The 20,845-nt window shown below is 38.0% G+C and overlaps 1 long non-coding RNA gene across 1 annotated transcript; it reads right to left on the reverse strand.

The window, feature by feature from the left end:
* Positions 1-246: 246 nt before the first annotated feature.
* LOC134159644 (uncharacterized) lies at positions 247-20,454 on the reverse strand. Its single transcript, XR_009963234.1, has 4 exons — positions 20,158-20,454; positions 19,497-19,598; positions 13,062-13,178; positions 247-528 (listed from the first exon to the last, which is right to left on the reverse strand). It is a non-coding gene; the product is annotated as an uncharacterized LOC134159644 (long non-coding RNA).
* Between the last annotated feature and the right edge of the window lie 391 nt (positions 20,455-20,845).

Genomic DNA, 20,845 nt, shown 5'->3' on the forward strand with positions numbered 1-20,845 from the left:
GGAGTCTCCTTCCCTGGAGACATTCAAAGCCCGCCTGGACACATTCCTGTGTAACGTTATCTAGGTGTTCCTGCTCTGGCAGGGGGATTGGACTAGATGATCTTTCGAGGTCCCTTCCAATCTCTAGCATACTGTGATACTGTGATTTCTAGCAGTTTAATATACTATACCTCTCCCTCCCCCAACAAAATACCCTAAACCGCAAACCTAAACAGAAAACTCCCCAAACACCCTCATAACCAAAGCCAAAGAGGTTTTTACTAACTGGCAGATGAAATATTTTTGTTCATTTTGGTATTTAATTTGCTTCATGGTGTCGCTACTCCTCCATGGACCAATCACCAACCACGGTTATGCAACACTTTATTAACACACAGTGCACAACACACCTTTCCAGGATCAATGAGATCCCCCGGTCAGATTCCTTTTCCAATACCATAGTAGATCCACTGTCTCCTTCCAGCTTACTTTGTTTTGGGGTTACCTTGATTGTTTGTAGGCTTTGACAGATGTTGTATGCCAGAAAACCTTTACAAAGAGAAAAAAGTTGAGTTAATGTTGGCATGTTGGCTGACCAAAGTGACGCAGACTGGTCCTGTATCAGAGATGTGTCTCCACTATATATCTACTCTTTCTTTACTTATTAATAATATTCCCACATGAATGGCTGTGTTATTGTGCCTGGTATCAACTTATTAGCCTGTATTTATTCAGATCATTACACCTTTCCTTTGAAAATAACTGTGCAACAGTGGTCTTTCCTTCTATTCCCAGCACTTTTGAATTTCAGTAGTTATTAAAATGCTGTCAGCTATTGCTCTCCAGGCAGTGCCTTGAAAATCTATATGAAAATTATAGAGAGCTTCTGGTTTGATGTTTAAATTCAGTAGATACTATTTTAAATGTTGTATTTAGATGTTAAAAACAAACCCTCAAACATTCGATAAATATTTCTCTTCTGCCTTTAAAACAAAGCCCTTAAGTGTTACACTTCTGACTATTCATTGACATTTCCAAATTGCCACCTGACAGAAAGAGATTTGTAATGGTTACTGGGATGTCTTTTGCCACTGCTGAATAGTTAAAATTGAAAGTTTTTGTCCCAAAACCACACTGTAATAAAAATTTCATTGAAATATTCTTAGTATACCTGTATTCCTTGGTAGTTAATTTTTTGTAGGATAAAACCTACAACAGCTCTTTCTATTACGTAGGGCTTTTTAACACTGCATTTGCTGATTTTGATAGCAGAACTATTTCAATACTGATTAATCAGGGATTTTTGATGGCATTTTGGGATTAATGGTATCAATTTTCATTCATACTTTCTTGCTGGAATTCTTGCTTTGAAGCCTTTTTGTTTAAAATTATTTCTAGCATTAGGATGCTAGGCTTTTTTACTAGTTGCCTAATTAAAGCCCAAGTGATTTAGACGTGCTTAATTTGAGTTATATAATATGACATGTAAGTGAAGTTGAGTGTCTATGTCCCTTGTAGACAAGAGGGGCTGCTGAATTGGGCCAAGCTGAAATATGAATTAGTCTGGTGAATTCTCTGGTGGATAATTAGTATCAACTGGCAAGATGGTGCTTCAAGATCTGTGAGATTTTTGCTGCATGGTATATGATGAATGCATTTATGCCAGTAACAGGCTGGAGATTATGGAACTCTGGGGATAGGTGATGAGTCAACAGAGATCTTGTGGGTCAGGGCCAAAGGGAGAACAGTGGTGGGGGACATTACTGTGGGGATCTGATAAGGGCCACCTATCAGGAAGACTCTGTGGATGAAGCTCTCTATAGACAGATAGATAGGAACAGCTTGAACTTCAAGAGAGCAGACTTTGGCCTCTTCAAGAGCCTGCTTAGTAAGGTTCCACTGAATAAAGCCCTAGAGGGCAGGAGTGCCAAAGACTTCTGCTTGATATTCAAGGATCACCTACTCCTTGATTCTCTTGTGAGATGGGCCAATGACAACCCCATGAAGTTCAACCAAGCCAAGTGAAAGGTCCTACACCTGCGTAGGGGCAATCCTAGGCACAGCTACAGTTTGGGTGGGCAGAGAAGAGATTCAGAGAAGCCTTGGGGAGAAGGACTTGGGGATATTGGTTGAAGACAATCTGAACATGAGCCGGCAGCGTGTGCTCGCAGCCCAGAAAGCCAACTGTATCCTGGGCTGCATCAAAAGGAGCGTGACCAGCAACAAACCAGAAACAGTCTGGGTAGGGCAGCTCCCGGATTTACGGTGGGAGGAAGTTAGGAGTGAGGAGAAATGAATGGAGATGTTGACTTTTGGAGATGCATGGTTGATGCCTTCAATCCTACTCTGGGAGTAAGATGAGACTTTGATTAGGGGCAGCCTACACATATCTTCTGTGACTAATGGTTTTTCTATGGACAAGACATTGCCTGCCTGTTTCATGTTCAGGGAATGAAGATGACACTGCCATTACCTGTGCAAAGGGAATGCAGGGAAAAGGGGGAGTAAAGCAGATGTAAATCAGATGGTTTTTGACTCTTACAGAGCCAAGAGCCTGCTGAAATTCTGTTCTGATCCTCTTTCAGCACTTGCTAGCCTCACATGTTTCTTTGTCATCTTACCTTCCTGATCTACTGATGATGACGGTGCTAGACTGGGCACACAGAAACTAGAGGGCTGCAGCCTCTGTCCTCCTAAGTATCTGGCAGGACTTCTCTGTGTCCCAGAGATCTTAGGCGAATGGCCCCTATCTGGCACATGAACCATATCAGATTCACCTTTCTGGAATACAGACACAAAATTCCAATTAACATTTCAGTAGCAGCAATGGGGCTTGAAATGATCTGTAACTGAATAATGCTATACTCACTGTTTAACTAGAACCTTTTCTGCATGCCAGTGGCATGTGAAATTTGAAGGAAATATGAAAGAAAGCTGTTAGTGAAATTTATATTAAAGTTCAGAAAACTATTAATGAGCAATTTTTTTTACTAAAATTCCTCTAAGAAACCTATACATAAATGAAACTCATTTAAACGCTTGAACTAAAAATGACTGGGATACCGTGCCTTAATTACTTTTTTTAAAATATGCAAAACTCCTTCCTTTTGCCTTCAGAATAAGAAATAACAACATTCAACTAAATACAAATTGTCAAGGACAATTTTAGAAAGAAGTGTAAATACAGATTTATAATGGAAAGTGACTGCAATGTAAATAGAAATGTTTCTGTCTTTCATTAAATCTTCTGCAGACTATTATATTTACATTAAAAAAGCCCCAGAATTAAGCAATAGTTGTGAATTTCCTTAATTAATTATCTCTCTCAGCTGATACACCTGCTTCCTACCTCTCTATTTTCTTTCAGTGTTCATCCTAACCCTTGAAATGCCTCGGTAGCTTGAAAAGTAACTGAAAAAACCCCAACTACTACAAAAAGCTACATCAAGGTACCAAGGGCAAGTTTTTAACTACTCTCAACTTCTCAAAAGGTCAAGGCTGAGTAAGACAAGGTCTTACATGAGTAACAGCTTTTTTATGTTTGAAAACTTTTGCTTTATTTATTTCCTTATATGAAAATAAAATGAAAATAAAAACTCCAAACCAATTCCATCCCAAAACCACATTTGTGAAAACATAAGGTTGAGAGTATAGTTAGCACATTAAAAGGATATAATAATGAAAACAAGCATTATAAACTTAAAATACTAAATTGCCACTATCGTACCTGAAATAAAGTCAGATGTGTGAAGGCATGGAAAAGTATTCAAATGCCACAAACCTTTGCTGGGCTTTGTGTGACAGTGTTACAATAGAACTGAGATTGATCGTTAATGTTATGTTGAACATTGCTACGGTCTATATACTTCTACAAATTCTTTTTCAAAGCATCAAAACCCTAGAATAAAATTGTATACTATTAAACATGTGATGCTGGGTTTTGTGAAAAGGTCTTTGCAAGTCTCAGGAATACCTTTTCTGTGGGCTAATTTAACTGAAATCAATGTACAGGGTACAGCTGTTTCCTCTGAGCTTGCTTTGAGGTTGGAGCTGATATTCCTGGGTTTAAGAAAGACGAAAGTTGTTTGCAAAAGCTATGCAAATGAGAATATTAAAAAAAAAAAAAAAGTCTGATCCCTCTTCAGGAAGATAGACCGAACCAAACTGAACAAAACAAACAAAAGGCTCTAAAGTGTAGCTTACAGCAGGCTTCATTTACGCACATTATAATTCTACCCCCACCACTTCTACACGGTGATGTCTAATCCTGTGCTGAGATTAGGAGCAATAACCAGATGAAGAAAAGGATATCATGGACATAGCAAAAGAGTTATGAAGTTCATGTATAACAATCATCTGTGTATTAAGAATACCAAAACAATAAAAGTCTGATTATGCTGTCAACTATTCTGTTAAAAGCTAATAAAATACTCTGCTGAAGCTGACTCATATAACTAACAGGTTGCAGATTTCAACCATAAAGAAATATTATTAGTTATATTTATAATATAAGACAATAGTAATTTTGTATTCTTCATATGGAACTGTTCTGTACTTGCATTCTTCAAAATGTCTGTCACAGACGAATATAATCCATTTTACAGATGAAATGAGGATTCACATAATAGATACATTGTAATTATGACAAAAACTACAATATGATCATAGAATCATACAATAACTCTGGTCAGAAAGGACCTTTGGTGTCATCTGGCCCAACCCAGAGAAGGGTTGACTTTGAATTGAGATCTAGCTCTGAAATTCGACCAGGTTGTATACAGCATTTTCTGGTTGAGTTTGGAACATCCCCCAAAGAAAGAAATTCCACGGCCTCTCTGGGCAACCTTTTCTGATGTCTGATCACCTCATTGTGAATTTTTTTCCTAATATCAAGTTGGAATTTTCCTTCTTTCAACTTAAACCTATCACTCATTGTCCTTTTGCTGCCCACCTCTGAGAAGAGTCTGGCTCTGCCTTCTCTGTAAATGTCCTGCTAGGTAGTTGAAGAGAGTGATAGTTCCCCTCTTGGTCCTCTCTTAAGAGATCCCTTGATGTTTCTTACATGTGAAAAGAGGATGATTGTTTCTAACTTCTTTCAAGTGTACATGTTTCTAAAAGTACATTTTGCAAGCCTTACTACTTTAAATAGCAGGTGGTATAGACCATTCTACTAAACTTGTGAGTCCCTAAAAGTGTGTAGAGTTAAGTAAATTCCCTTTACCCCATATTGGTAATCTAATGATGGTGCACTCAGCAGCATGCTAAACTTTGATGGCTGTACTTCATTTTGTGTTCAATAAAAGATAACATGAGAGATCATTAGAGTAACTATGTCAGATTAAATGTATTTTCTTGTACAAAAGTCAAGTCCCTTCAGGAATCATTGCAATTTACTTTGTCTCATGGAGAACAATATTTTCCCGCTAGACCTCAACACAAAGGGCCATTACAAAATGCAATTCATATTTCATATGTTCAGAAACGTTCAGCACAAATTACAAATGGAGACTTTAGTGAAGTATTTATGTTCTGTTACCAACAAGATATGTATAAGTAATATGTGTCCCAGGGCTCCAGCCTACACCGCTTACATTTATTTGTTACAGACTGCACTTATACTTTGCAGTTAAACATAAGGTAAGTCATGTTGCTTCTTTGAAAACATAGAAAAGTGCAGCAGACAAAAACATTATTGTTTCTGAGATTTTCCAACAGCTGCAGAATGAAGAAGGTAGCATACATCGCTTAACTGTTAAAACAGTGATATCCTACCCAAACTTCAAAAGACTGTTCATAGAATCATAGAATCACAGAACCACAGAATGGTTTGGGTTGGAAGGGATCTTAAAGATCATCTGGTTCCACCCTTCCTGCCATTGGACAGGAACAACTTCCACTAGACCAGGTTGTTTAAAGCTCCACCCAGCCTGGCCTTGAAGACTTACAGAGATGGGGCATCCCTTGAATGGGCATTTTGTGAAGTTCATGGAACTTCACCTCCCTGAAGAACCTGAGGCTGCGTGGGCGCACTTGGAGGCTCAAATGAAGACCTTAGAATGGGCCAGCGAAAACGATTTTGCCCTATTTTGAGTACCGCTATGTGTGTTCATAAGGAAGTGATATGCAGCTCAATGCTGCTCTTGCCAGGCAGCATTTCCACTGGAAGCAGTTAGGCAGGGCTAACGTTTTTGTTTGTGATTATGTATTTTCACTGTGGGAACAGCTTTTTGTAATGTCCAGAACATGTGAACACAGTGTTTTAAGTACTAAAAGGTGTATAAAACTTGGGGTCTTTGGTCTTCAAAACAATAAACACAGGTCAATAAAAGATCCATGTGGCAAGCAAAGTTTTCTTGTAGAAGGGTTTAAACACTATTGCATACATAGTAAATTATATAAATTACAATTATATATATATAAATATATATATTGATAATTTGACCCTGTTAAATATATTAAATATATGATGGTACTCCCTTAAGGCATTTTAAAAGTTTCTATTTAATAGAAACTGATGCATCCAGAAGTAATATTTTGGTAGACAAATCATCAGTCTAATCAATCAGAAAACCAAAAAATGTTTTTTCTGTTTAAGGGTTACTCCACTGCTCTTCTTACTGTGGTTTCTTAAAATCAGTTTGTACAGTTTTAGTAACAGGACAGTTTAAAGCTCCATTGACATTTGAGTTTTGCAGTTCTTGAAACAAATCATGAGTGCTGAGAAACAAATTTCAAACAAATCATGAGTGCTGAAAATGATATCAAGACCAAGTCAGGAATAGCAGAGTATCTGACAATTATAATCTCATATTTTCATTGCCAAGCAATTATAAATTCAAGAAAGTAGACATCTCATCCTGCAATATTAATTTTGACTCACACTCACTAGCTGTTACTGTCACAGTATTTTTTCTTCATTCAGGTAAGTCACCTATCAGGGACCATATTAATGTTTCTCTTCCAAGAATATGATAGTCAGTAGTGCAGCCAAGCAGCAAAGCAGTGCAGTGTCTAATTCCTAAATCTAATTCCTAACTCTACTCTCAGACTGCACAATAGAGATAAAGAACCCCTCCCAATTTACCCCCTACTCCCACTCTGTTCCTTCTTCCTCCAAGGCAGCAATAGTGTCTGTGCACGTGTGTCCGTTTGAAATTACCAAAATGGTGCATGCACCGTCCTGAAAATGAATCACAGAGAGTCTGGATCAACATGAAGGCACAGCACATCAGCCCCTTCTGTGAGTGACACTTTGCGTTCTGTGGGTGGACAAGGCCAAAATATCACTCCTTTTACCTGGGCATGGTGACAACTCTGGTGCTCCCCTCTCACGCACAGGTCAGTAACGGTAATGACTTGCAAATCTCCTATGAATCTTCCAGGGGAAAAAAAAAACAAAACAACACAGCTAATAAGGCTGTTCAGTATAAACGTACAGAGCTGGTTGCACTAGAAATGGAAGAATCACTAGGACTCATATCAAATTATTATCTCCACTCACACCATCCATAGTTTTGAGAGGATGCGGCAAAACTGCAGAAGGTAATCAGACTCAGTTGAAAAAAAAATACTGTAAAATATGAAATTTGAAGGGATCAGTTTATCAACTACTTTTGGGTCAATCTTTTTAATATATTCATGGTTGCACATCACAATTGTGTGGAAGTTATTCTGATGACACCGGTACAAAGTCAAAAGCTCTGTAAATACTGAAGAAGGGCTAGTTATTTTGTTTGTGAACATTGCATGTTGACATTGCAAGGCTCTACCTAGCATACTGCAGGTGATTCTTCTCATCTGTGCCCAGAAGTCATGAACTGAAATTGGATCAGGAGCACAGGGAAGCTACTAAGAAGACTAGAAAAACAGGGAACCCATCTTTATAGAAAGGACATTGCCAAAGGCTAGCTTGTTTATATAAGTAGATTGTAGTGCGGAGGAGGTTGTGATTGCAGTCTATAAATATATCAAGGGTGTAAACACAGTGAGGGGAAACAGCTATTTAAATTAAAAGGCAGTGTTGGCATAAGAAGAAATAGACATTAAAAGATTATAAATGCATTTAGACTTGAAAATAGAAAATGTCCCTAAGCCATCATTGCAGTTAAAAAGACCTAACTTTGAAATGAAATCAAACACATTTATTCAGTTCTAGGGTACAGCTGTTGTGATATCAATGGCCTGGACTCAAGGAAGGTCCTAGTTCTGTGTTCCAGTGAACTATATTTAAGATCTTTTTCACTCACAGGAACAGGGTTATGGCTGCAGGACAGCATTTATATGCATCTTCCTCTGTGTTTCTAGGAGTACAAACACCTGTGATTATTGAGGGACAAAAGCAGGTGTTTTTTCTCAAGCATAGTTATAAGGCTGAAAAAAAGTGCATTTATTACCAAAGGCATGCAGTCTCTGCATGCAACTTACAAATATATTTATTTACTTTTGGAGTTATTTGTAGTTGAAGTTTGTTCTACATGATCAAAAAATTAGCTACAAAGTTAAGACTGTACTGTGGAGTACAAGTGTAATGTCAGGCAGGGACATTTAGTACAGACATAGACTGGTAGAATGTAGGAACTTCAGGACCAGATGCAGTCAATGATGCAGTTCCTGTATCTTTCATACCCAGATGTGTGGCACACCTAGTACAACAGCCTGTGGAAAGGCACCAGAACAAACTACAGGCTCAGGATTAAGTGCAGGACTCTGCCCTTCATGAGGTGAAGGTATTGTGAGATTGTGGGAACTATAAAGTCAATACCAGCTGTGAAGGACTACAGAGGAGGGTAACCAGTGCATCCTCTGGGATCCAAAGAATAATGGAACAAGAAATGCAAGGGATAAATTATCTGTTGCCTGGATGATCCTAGTTACAGGGAAGAATTCAGAAAGATCCTTAGAGAAAGCCTGAAGAAAGTTCTGAGGAGAGTTCAAAATTTACTGCAGAGATTTCATAAATTCAGAATAAGACCATGCCAGCTCAAAAGAGCATCTCAGAATCCAGAAAGTTGCTAAGTGGCTATTTTAAACTGCTTTTGTAAAATTAATTTCAAATATATAAGCTTTAATCACTCCAAGATCTGGCTTAATTCCAATACCACTGGTGCAGACTCACAGGGAAGTCATAGCAATGCAGCAGCACACATTGTCTCCAGAGATACGGTTTCTGTGTGCACCTCCTGCGCTGGGGAACTGGCAAGGCTCATCCACCACACAGGGACAAAATTTCAGTGTGTATTTTGGTTTTCTCTTCGGGACAGCAGCCAGGCTTGTGTTGTGCCCTCAGTAGTTATCAGTGGAGAAGTCATCCCAAATTCAGAATTTACTTTAGATTAATTAGAGCTCTGCACTATAGAAGAAACACTACATCTTTAATCCTTAGCTGACATCAATGTTATGTAGCACGAGCAAGAAATGCAGGTGGACACACAAACCTAGTGTTCTTGTCTACTGGCTTAAATACCACAATACCTTTACAATGGTGTGTTTAGACATAGCATATGCTATGATTCTTCCTTCGTCACACTGTTGGGGTTTAGGATCAGTAATAGATTTTTTTAAAAAGTTAAAACTTTTTAAGTTTTTAATCAGAGGTGGATGTTAGAAGGAGAGGACGAATTTGGTATTGTCAAGATGTAGAAAGAAACATGTTTGGTTAAATGAAAGGTATTATGGGAGGAGAAAATAAATGGAAGAAAGAAAGTTTTGACAGAAAAGTTAACTGAGATTCTATTGCTTGTGCTCAATTTATTCTTCTTTTCTTTTTCTTGACAAAAAAGTTAATCTGAAGATTTTAGTACTGAAAAGAATATGAGGAAGCAATTATAACATGGGGGAACATATGATTTTCCCATTTAAAAACTGTTTTGGTGCTGTTTCTCCACATTTGTAGTTTCATTTCTAGTTGAACTTTCCAGTTAATTTTTTAATGTAATCCAAGCATGTCTTTGAGGACATGTCAATCGTCAGCATTTTTAAAGGCAAATTACTTATTTCAGTATTGAAATACGGATTTAGAATATTACCTGTAGGCAAATATTAAGAAGAAGAACAGGAACTAGACCTCCTCTTATACCAGCCACATGTGATTGATTCTTGCCTCTTATCTTTCTAAACAGTGCAAACATAACAACTCTTCTGTTTAGCATCCAAATCCAATGAACTATCCATTATTTGTGAAATTTTGTTTGTAATAGGGCTAGGTGGGGAAAAATGTTTGATGTCACTGCTGTGTCACTGTCCTGATTTCAACAAAATCAGTACTGAGCTTTTTTCCCTAAAATCCCTGTTTCCACTTCAGTGAAAAAGTGGCTTAATAATGAGAAATGATCAGCTTGAAGGCAACAAAATTAGAAGATTTAAAAAATCAATACTCCCTAAAAGATAAAAGCATATCTTTATCTAGGGAATCACTGCAAGTATTTCCAAGGCACAGACGGGAAAAGAGAATCCAAACTATAAAGAATAATAAGAAACCTATTCCGATTTAAAAGAGATAGTGAGAAATGTAGCATATTTTTCCTTTATTGCCAAGGGAAGTACTGAAGAAAGTCATATCAAAACTGACTTCCTGGAACAGCATGGAGATGCATGAGACTTTTGTATTCTTCATCCACTGTTCTGTGATTATTAGATTGTGTAGATGTGTTTAGGAGATGGTCTAAATTGATTCCTGCCATCTCAAGTGTACAGAGGAGAAGAAAGAACAGGTAAGAAGCCAACACATGCCAATGGAAAGATTTCCACTGACTGCAGTTGCCGTCAGATTAAATGCCAAATAGTCTTTAGATTAAAAAGTTTATTTAGTAGGTGATTTTGTCAATTCAAGCCTACAATGTGTAACATAATGTTTGCAATTTTTTGCATTGTTATACCAAGGAAATATTTCCCAGGTTGCGTGCAACTTACCCAAGCAAAGTAAAGGCCCTTGTATATTCTGTGTGTACAGTATTTCTCCTGCGTGCCCTGCCCTCACTATGTGAAATTCACCCTAGATGTCCAAAATGACAAAATGACTACCTGTAACTCTTCACATACGAGACACAGCAACTGAGAATAACTGCCCCGGTGCTTACACGAGAATGGTTTTATATCTCCCTGATAAGACAGATACTGGTGAAGTTACATTACTAGAACGTGGGACCATATAGTACAGAAAGATGAAGTAACTGGGGTTTATTCTCAACAAAATCATAGTTTTAAAAAAATCAATTACTTGTTCTGCACCATTGATCACTGTCCAAATTGATTTTTTTGTTACTTCATACAGAAAGATCAGAATAAAGACAACTTTACTGAAGAAATGCAGATTCCAGTAAATATTTCAATAAGCCAAGTTTCAGTTTCATCTGCATCTGCTGTAAATATCAACGTAAGGCCAAATCCTTTTGGCTTTATCTAAATGAATCCAATTTCAGTTAGCTTGCTGGGACTATTTATCCCTGACTGGCCTCAGAATATATAGTAAATGCAAAGCGCAACCTGATTTTAATAAGCCATTCCTACTGGGAGCTGTAAAACAGGGAAAAAAAAGTGAAAATCCAGTTCTTTGAGGAAAAAAAAAAAAATAAAAAATCTCACTTTCTTATTATATCCTTTGATTTAAATTATAGAGTTGTAATTAAAGATTACATTCTTTTAATCTGAAAATGAGGCTCTCTCAATAATATAAGGTGCTGTTTGGCTTAAAGCACTAAGAGTTCTTTTCATTGAATCATATATTTTAAAACCATATTGTGTGAGTCTCTTTACTGTCCTCTTTTCCCTGCCTCTTTTGCATAATATATTGGTATGTAATAGGAAGCAGCACTGCAGTTACAATTTAACAGGAAACACAACTGTTTATTGAACCAGATACCCATTATTAATTTAACAACCAAATACAAATGCTTCTGGCAATCAGTGCAATAATTCTGTTTCCTTGATTACTTAAGGTTTGCCATTGGCTTCAGTGGAAGCTTAATCCAGCCCTCAGAGGGGAGAAGTGCTGCTTTTTAACACTTGTAAAGAAAGAACAAGTACCAACCTAATTCGGTTATCCTGCATGCAATTCCCCCTGTCATCTTTTATAGACATAGACATCTCTCATGTGGCTTTAGGAAGAGATTAAAACTATTCTCTTTTTCATCATTTTCCTCATATTTTACATCTGGCTTGGAATGTGAAATATGTGCAGTAAAGAGTCTACACATAATTTTTTAATTTACAAGTAAATGAGTTATAAGAGCTCATAGTAAGTGAAAAAAGGTTCCCATCTTTGTCTTGAAATTGTATTACCTACATTTTCAAGCAAGTGTTTCACCATTCAAGTTGGAGCACTGCATAATAGGGCCTGTAGAGATGTGTACATTTCAAAGGTGATCTGGAGAAAGCTACACCAGAGATTAATTGGGCCCAATGAGACTCTAGAGGGCAGTCTTGGTATAGTAAAAGAAATATCTATTTTTCTGTCATTAGAAACCTCAGTCATGTAGAGTCAGTACAAAACGTTATAGCATAGTTTAAAAAAGCACCAATATTTTCAAAGTAGATTTTAACAAAGTTGCTTAATTTGATATGAAATACAATTACCTTTTGCTGTAAGATAATAATTCACAATAATACAATGCAATTAAAAAGTCAGTATACCTTTTATACTATTAACTAGGATATCCATAGGCTATAATGAATACATCAGAAACCAAGTACAAAATATGGTTTCCTTCTTGGTTTTAGTTAGTTCAAGCACTCATCAATTCACAAGATGCATTTCCATCAGCAGTTTAAAACTCTACCAAAAGTCCACCAGAAGTCATTTGCTTAAAGAGAGTAGAATAAAATCCAACATACAGTGCAGATGCAAATTTAATGTCAGTTTTTAAAAGATGTGTTTTACTTTATAAGTAATTAATCTTTATACACAAGTTTTGACTATTGTCGGCAGAAATCAAAATTGCGTGCCTTGTAAATTTTTAATTGAGCAATTCTTAGATTAAAAAAATGCATTAGTCACTTTGACTGTGTTTAATATTTTAGAAGAAGTTGTTCTGCAAGAAAACAAATCATTGGTAATGAAAAACAATGCATTGCTTGTAAGTACTAACTGTGCAAACTTTTGAAACATGTAACCTTTGTTTCTTTACAGGCAAACAATATTGCAGTCTTGTTTTAATATAGGATCTTACTTCCTGTGTAAGACTTTCATCTGTATCTTTCAAAACCTTTAGAAGAGGAAAGAGAATCATTATTCCCATTTTATAGAGGGGCATTGCCTTCTCTGTTGGCTACAGCAGTCATATCGCCTAGTTGGTGAAACAAGGTTCATCACGCAACTGCAGCTTAGCTGGTTCAGGTCACACACACAAGGAGGGTGAAAGACTGGGACTGGTGCTACAAAGGCAACAAGCCAAGCTCCAATCCCATGAATTTCTGCTCATCCGTCCTTCATTCCTGAAGCAATTAAACTTCCTAGATGTCCCCATCCTTGACCTTGAAAATTTTGAGGATCAAAGAGTCTTAGTTCCATTGTTTTTCTAAGCAGGAGGATTTTTTCTGCTTTAGATCTGCTTGTTTATGCTCATACTTGAGCTGGAGTGTGCAACTATCTGTTTTTCTGCCCACATCACATGGGTAGTTGATCAGCTGCAGTCTCAGCACCCCTCTACAAACTGGATTTGGTAGCCAAAAAATACAGCTGCATCCATTTAAAACACAGCCAGGTAAAAAGAAACTACATTTAAGAAGTGTTCAAGACAAGGCTGGATGGGGCTTTGAGCAACGTGGTCTAGTGGAAAGTGTCCCTGTTCATGGCAGCAGTGTTGGAACTGGGTGAGCTTTAAGGTCCCTTCCAACCCAAACCTGTGAATCAATTCTGTGATTCTATGAAAAATATTATCACATGGTTACAGACCTTCTTTTGATCTGGCAAGTAGAGCATTCACCCATACATGGAAGTTGGATTCATTCCCTCTCTGGCCCAGGAGGCTTCAAACCATCATTTTGTGCAAGTTTATTTTTCCTAGTTTAGTGAGATGTCAGCCTGCACGCAAAGAAAATAAAGAAAATTTATAGGGCTAGTGGGGGAAATAGGGAGGAACTTGGAGAAGGACACACTGTAGGGATATTGTAGGGAATCTCTGTGCTAACCATAGGCAGGCGGGGGTGCCCTACCTATTAGACCAGGTAAGAAGTATTTGCTGAATAATTCTGCCTTTTCTACAATGTTATTCCCATTTTTAAACACTGTTAATCTATCCTTGGCCTGTGCTGATGCAATGCTTTAAAGTAACAGTAATAATGATAGTGTACATTTGAAGTCCTACTGTTTTTCTGCTTGTGGATGTGCCTTTCATCTCTCCCTGAACGTATACAGAGAAGCTTTCTCAAGTTATGAGTATTTTTCATTTTGTGTCTGAATTTCAAAACTGAATGCAAGGTTCCTGGTGGTCAGTGCTTATGCTGTTTTGCAGGCTCTGAAACTAGGATTCTTTCTCTCATAAATTAAACCAACCAACCAACTATGCCATCCTTTGCCCACTAGAACATACCTTCAGATTCCTCTTGATAAAAGGGGCCCTTAACGAGATTTTCTTGTGATATCCAATTTCTTAATTCAAATTGTCATTGGCTTTGTGTAATGTTTGATTGAGATTAATACCAAAGAGCATAATGTCTAAAAAACCCCAAACTTGCAGAGTCTTCTCTGTTCTAAATTTCCTGCAAAGTTTGCTAAAGCATAAAGTGTAGGCAACTTTATATACACTTATGGGTTTGAAATATATATATCACATGAACCAACTAATGTTTTTGTTGATTTTGTTCTTTTAAAGGGAGAATAGTTTATTAAAGATCAAGTTCTTTGAAAATATAATTTTTTTTTTTATGTAAGTAAGAGTTTTATGTGCACGTCTCCTCCAGCAAATACAGAAAAATATCTGTAGGAATATCTGTAATTTCCACTCAGACAATTATTTGAATTAAAACAATATAATGCAGGAAAGCAAAGTACATTTCATGAAAATTTACTTTTCTGTTACAATTCATTCTGTTACAATTATTACCAGAGCTAATAACCCTAACTCTCATAGAAATATGAACAGTAGAATTTTTTGAAAGTTTTCAATTCTGCAGTAGATCACATCATCTAACAAGCTTCAGATTGCTAAGAATAAAAGCATATTAAAGATATGACAGGGTTTGGCTACCTCATCGTAAGAAGTGAATGACATGATAAATTGGGGGGGGGGAGGGGGAGGAGTTTTAAAGTTGAGTTAGCTGTTTGTAGCAACAGCTAGATACCATTTCTGGTAAATATCAAAATAAATCAATATAAGAATAGTAAAAGAATTGATTACAATCTGCTGATCTCAAATGGTAATTGTAAATGACAATACATAATCAAATAGATATATTACCCATAGTACAGGTTACCACAATATTGAAGGAACTGTAAATAATAAGGTGCCTACATGGAACAACTGGATTTTTTACAAATTTGTGTGCAAATTATCATTATGTGCTTTGGTTCAGAGAAGTACAACATACGTTACTTATCACATATAATGTGATGGGCAGGGTAAAGTGTCACTTTAAGGGAAAGTGTAATAGCAGCAACTGAGAAAGCATTTTTCTTCAACTATGAATAACCAATTGAACTTGGACCCTCCCATCCAATGCTGAGCCTAAGAGTATATTTTTATGGTCCTTCACAGACAGATACTATCCATATCAGTTTGCCCATATTCCAAACCAAACAAAAATCACTTAGCAGCATTAATGCACTGCTGAGACAAAGTCAATACCTTTTGTCTTGCTCAAGGCTTTTTGTCTGCTTTTATCAAAATACTAACTAGAGCTACGTGGCCACAAGGTGTATTGGAAAGTGGAGCTGAGCTTGCTCATTTCTGCCTAAAAACCAGGATGTAATTGTACCCTAGAGACAGCTAATCTGGTCTTGAAGGGAGAGATCTACTTTTTCAATATATATAATAAAGGAAGAGATAGATACCCAGTAAGTTTAAGGAGGTGCAATATTGAGACCACACTCGAGCTGACAACATCTTTATTCAGTGCCCCATGGTCTCAAAAGGTATGTTAATAACCATAACAATAGAAATTTCCTCAGACATCACTTTCGTAAAATCGATGGTGCCCTCTGAGGCAGTCAGCCCTTGCTTTAACCTATTGTCCAACATGAAACACAGTTCAGCAAAATTTGCAACAATTGCAGATGTTCCTACAGCTTGCTGGGTTAGAAGCCAGTCCTTCCAGAGATGCTGTCAGTATCTCCAGGTAATGGTAAGTGCAACTTACCATTAAGAGTGAGTCCAGCGGAGGGTTGTAAAGGTGATCAGAAGGCTCCTATGGAGACAGGCTGAGAGTGCTGGGCTGGTTCAGCCAGGAGAAGACAAGGCTCCAGGGAGACCTTGTAACAGCCTTCCAGTACCTAAGGGAGTCCAAGAAGAAATCTGGAGAGGGACTTTTTACAAGGGCAGGTAGTGACAGGACAAGGAGGGATGGCTTTAAACTGAAAGAGGGTGGATTTAGATTACATATTAAGAAGAAATTCTTTGCTATGAGGGTGGTGAGACACTGGAACAAGCTGCCCAGAGACATTGTGGCCACTGTGGCAGTGTTCAAAGACAGGTTTGATGGGGCTTTGAGCAATGTGGTCTAGTGGAAGGTGTCCCTGTGCATGGGAGGAGGGGTTGGAAATAGAAGATCTTTATGGTCCCTTCTAGCCCAAACTATCCCATGATTCTATGGTACACTATTCAGAGTACACCAGATAATTTTACCTTCAGATGTTATTGCGTCAGCCTTTACAAGACTTTCATGAGGCAAAACCTTGAACTCCAAACTGTTTTTCTAGTCATTATACAAAAATTACATGAATATAAACACTGTTGACTGTCTCATCTGCTGTATATATTTACCTTTCTAGCAAGAAGGATGCCGTTTCTTCTCCTTTAAAGGAGGAAGAGAAAGATTTTAGAGACATAGGTCCTGAGTGATGAGTGGAAACAGAATACACAATGTGCCTGACTTCTATTATACACACACTCAGATACTAACACGGGCTGAAAAAGATGGGTGCTTTTAATCAAGGTCATTTATGCAGTTGGGTGCACTGAAGACCTTGTGCTGTGGCAACGAGTCTAGAATTTCTCCTCCTGAATAGAATAACTAACAAATAGCTACAGCTGAAGATATGAATTCAGTATGAATTAAGAGAGATGTAAATCACTGTCAAATTAACAAGGTTGACAAAGTGGTTCAGAAGTTCAGCACTGCTCTCTGGAAGTGTGAAAACATAACACAAAGGATACAAATGAAACCTGCGGGACTCCTCTTAGGGGTCATTAATCTTCATATCATGCTAACGCTTTATCAAAGTGATTTTACAAAAACTACAAATAGACATTAGTTTTGGTCTATAGAAACCCTCAAAAACATTTAGATGTGCTTTTCTTTAAGATACTGGGGCAAGGGCACCCAACAGCCATTTAACGGGCATTAGGGCCAGGGCAAATGCAATGTGCTAGGTCTGAAATGCAAGGGTTATCACTAGAGTAAAGCTAAGAGACCTCTACTTGGCTTCTTTCTGTACAGGGGGAACCTTAGCTGGCAAAGGGCTAAGGACTAATCTTTTCAAGTATAAAGGAAATGTCTCAGATAATGATTAATCGAGAAGGAGTGGCAATTCTTCTATCAAGAACATGCTAGAGGATTAGATGTCTTGCTTTTCCCTGTCAGGATAGAAGATTATTCGCGGTTGAAAAGACTTGAGTGCTAGCAAGGTCAGCAATATTACTTTTGTTAATCTTGATGTGGTGCGATGTTTCTTATTTAATGCGTTATTTGTATATCTTTATACTGTGTAAAAAAGAGCTGCTGCCTTAACTTACAATTATGGTGTGTGACTGAGATAATGTGAAGGGGACGATGGGAGTGGGAGTATGGCAGCACTGATGAGTTCTTTCTTTCTTCTTTCTGCTGCTAAGCAGTTGTCATCTTGTTTATTCTCTCAAATTACTAATTGCCACACTATAATCACATAAAAGCCAAATGAAAACACCACCCAAGCACTTCCACAATTTTCTTTTGTTGGTGCATCCAACAGAAGCATGAGTTATGGCTCAAGTTACTTTAGGGTTCTGAACTCCATGGCTCCTGAACATAGACTACTGTGCCTCCAAAAGAAGGGGTATCTTAGAGCCACCAACAGATGATGCTCATCAGTAGGCATTTACCTGTGACACTGTTGTAAACTCTCCTGCCACACCTTAGTGTTGTGGTACAAGCAGAAACAGTAAAGCGTACAGTGTATCATTTAGTTCATTTTACAAACATCAGAAATGTGATAACAAGGCTCACAGCCCTTTTATTAAGGGAAAGTAACTCTTATTGTGTCACCAAAGTAGTTGATATATATTTCCTGACAAAGTGAACTAAAATACCTGGACAGTGGGCAGAAGTGTAGCCCATACAAAACAGTTGATGCATGAAGAGATTCTATTGATTGATAAATTGTATTTTTCTAAGAGAAGCCATAATTACAACTAACAATTTACTTCTTAGTTGCTGTCATAAAATAATGGAAAACCATTGTCAACCTAAATAAATTCTCCTATTTTTATTTACAAGAATTTTCAAGCATGTGTACAGGAAAGAAGGTGTGCTAAAAAGTGTAAGTGTGGCTTTAAATAATCAATATGTTATATGGAGAAGTTCTGACCTAGAAATTTTAAAAGTGTATACAAATGTGTGTGTGTATGTATGCAAAAATAAGATTTTTTTGAACCTGCCCAGAAATCGGCTTTATTCATTGGCAAATTAATCAGATTTTTTATGCATATTTAAACACAGGTCTTGAACAGTAAGAAAGACAACTGTGGGTGTTCCTCGTGATGGTGCACAGAGAAGCCAAAGGCCTTGAGTACAGAGCAATCGACACTTGAATCCTAATGACTGTAAGTGGGAGCACAACCTGATATTCCATTAAATCAAAGGAGTAGCTGATATGTTAATGGAGCCAACTATTACAGACAGAAAACTCTTGCCTTTCCCCCTCATTTTTAGTTACAAGTATGGGATCATATAGGAAGAACATGTGCTTCTTTCTGTTCTATCCTTGTACCATCAGTACTATGATAATATCTTTTAATTCTGAAGCAATTAGTTCACAAGGGAAAATAAAGATAAAATCTCGACTTTCTACAGTCTTGTTCAAAGTATTTCAATGGACAGCTAAGATCTATATAGTTGGTTGGTTTGCTTTTTTTATTCTGCTAAATTAAATATTATTGTATTTAGGGTATTAGTGCTGATTTTTGGCCTCACTTTTGTTACTATCACCTTTTCACTATTAAGTTTATTCACTATTTTTAAGTTGTTGTTGGGATTCTTGGAGTTTCTTTCTTTGTTTAACTGTCCTTTGTAATTTTTTTCCAGTGTGTTCTCCAAAACCCTGTTGAACCCAATACTTAGGCAGTATTTTCATGATAACTGCTGGACTTTTACATTTAATTAAAACACACCTGTGTCAAACGCATACAGAACTTTCTTGCAATTCCACTCTAGGCAGAAAATCTACAGGATGCTTTGCAACTGAAGAGGGAAAGTTGAGGATAATTCAATTGCTGTAAACAAACAAACAAAAAATGTTATGGAACAAGCAAAGGAGACAAAACAGACAAAACCATCCTGTTTGTATTTCATCCTCTGCGCTGCAGAAGTGCCAGCACATCACACAACAGATATTAGAGAGGGAATAGGGATCTACAGCTGCAGAAATCATTCTGTTGTGCAAACAACGATAGAAGTCTCGCTCTTGCCTCACTCCTTCTTCCCAATGCTGCCCTCACAAGCTTCCCTTTCAGCTGCCTTTAGCCCAACTGCAAGGGCTTCCCCTCTGCAGATACCATCAGTGCAGAGGATGCTGTGCTGTTCCTCTCAGCAGCTCCTCAGCTAGGGCTAGCACAGAGGAATGCTTGGCTCCCAAAACATGCAGAAGGTCATTGGCTCATGGATGCCTGCCCTACTGACACAAGGGTGCCAGTGATGGCTAGAGGAGGCTGAAAGAAATTATGAGAGTAGGCTGTATGAAGTGGGAAGACCTGCATGCTGTTGATGACTGACCACTTCTAGACCCTCTGGTAACAAATGCAGAGACTTCATCTACTAGGCAAAGGCGCAAACCATGGCTCAGTTTCCTTCCATTTTGGAGAAAGAACTATCCTGCACAATAGCCGAGGCTGCTTCTGGGCTCTCTGCCATCCACCTTGGTTTGACACACCAGGCCAAGCTGGCCAAACCATTGCTGTAGTTTCCCCACTGGAGTCCTGTGAAGAGGAGATTTTTAAAGTACTCTCACTGCTGACTCAGTGTGATCAGGACTACCCAAAGGGACTACGCCCCTCTCAGGCCGAACCCTTGGAGGTGATTTCTTGGGTGCTCGCCAGTAAATTCCTGGGTAGTGACTGTGGACCCTCAGCCCAGGGCACCCCATGGTCCTGATCAAGTCCTCAGGAAACTGCATGGTCTTTCTCCCAGGAACATGGGCTGTGCTCACCCTGCAGCTGAAGCCCAGCCTTCATGAACTGGCCCGGTGCCACGTATGACTTCTCAGCATGATTTTCAAGAGTGCAGAAAAGTGATTTCACTATCCAGTCTGGGGAATGTGATACATTCAGACCACAACTATTTTGATAATCTGTACTGCTTGAAGATTCTCTCTAATTGACTTACCAGGACCATTTGTCATTTGGCCTCCTAGCCTTTGACCAAAAGAAAGTGATGGACAGGCTGAACCATGACTATTTTAGGAGCACCTCCTCAGTCTCCAAGGGTTTTGCTATAATTAGCATCTCTTTTACATTCACAACAG

This window comes from Pezoporus occidentalis, unplaced genomic scaffold (assembly GCF_034315485.1).
Source record: "Pezoporus occidentalis ecotype Australia unplaced genomic scaffold, CSIRO_AGI_Poc_V1 ctg15, whole genome shotgun sequence".
In the NCBI taxonomy this organism is placed as follows: domain Eukaryota; kingdom Metazoa; phylum Chordata; class Aves; order Psittaciformes; family Psittacidae; genus Pezoporus; species Pezoporus occidentalis.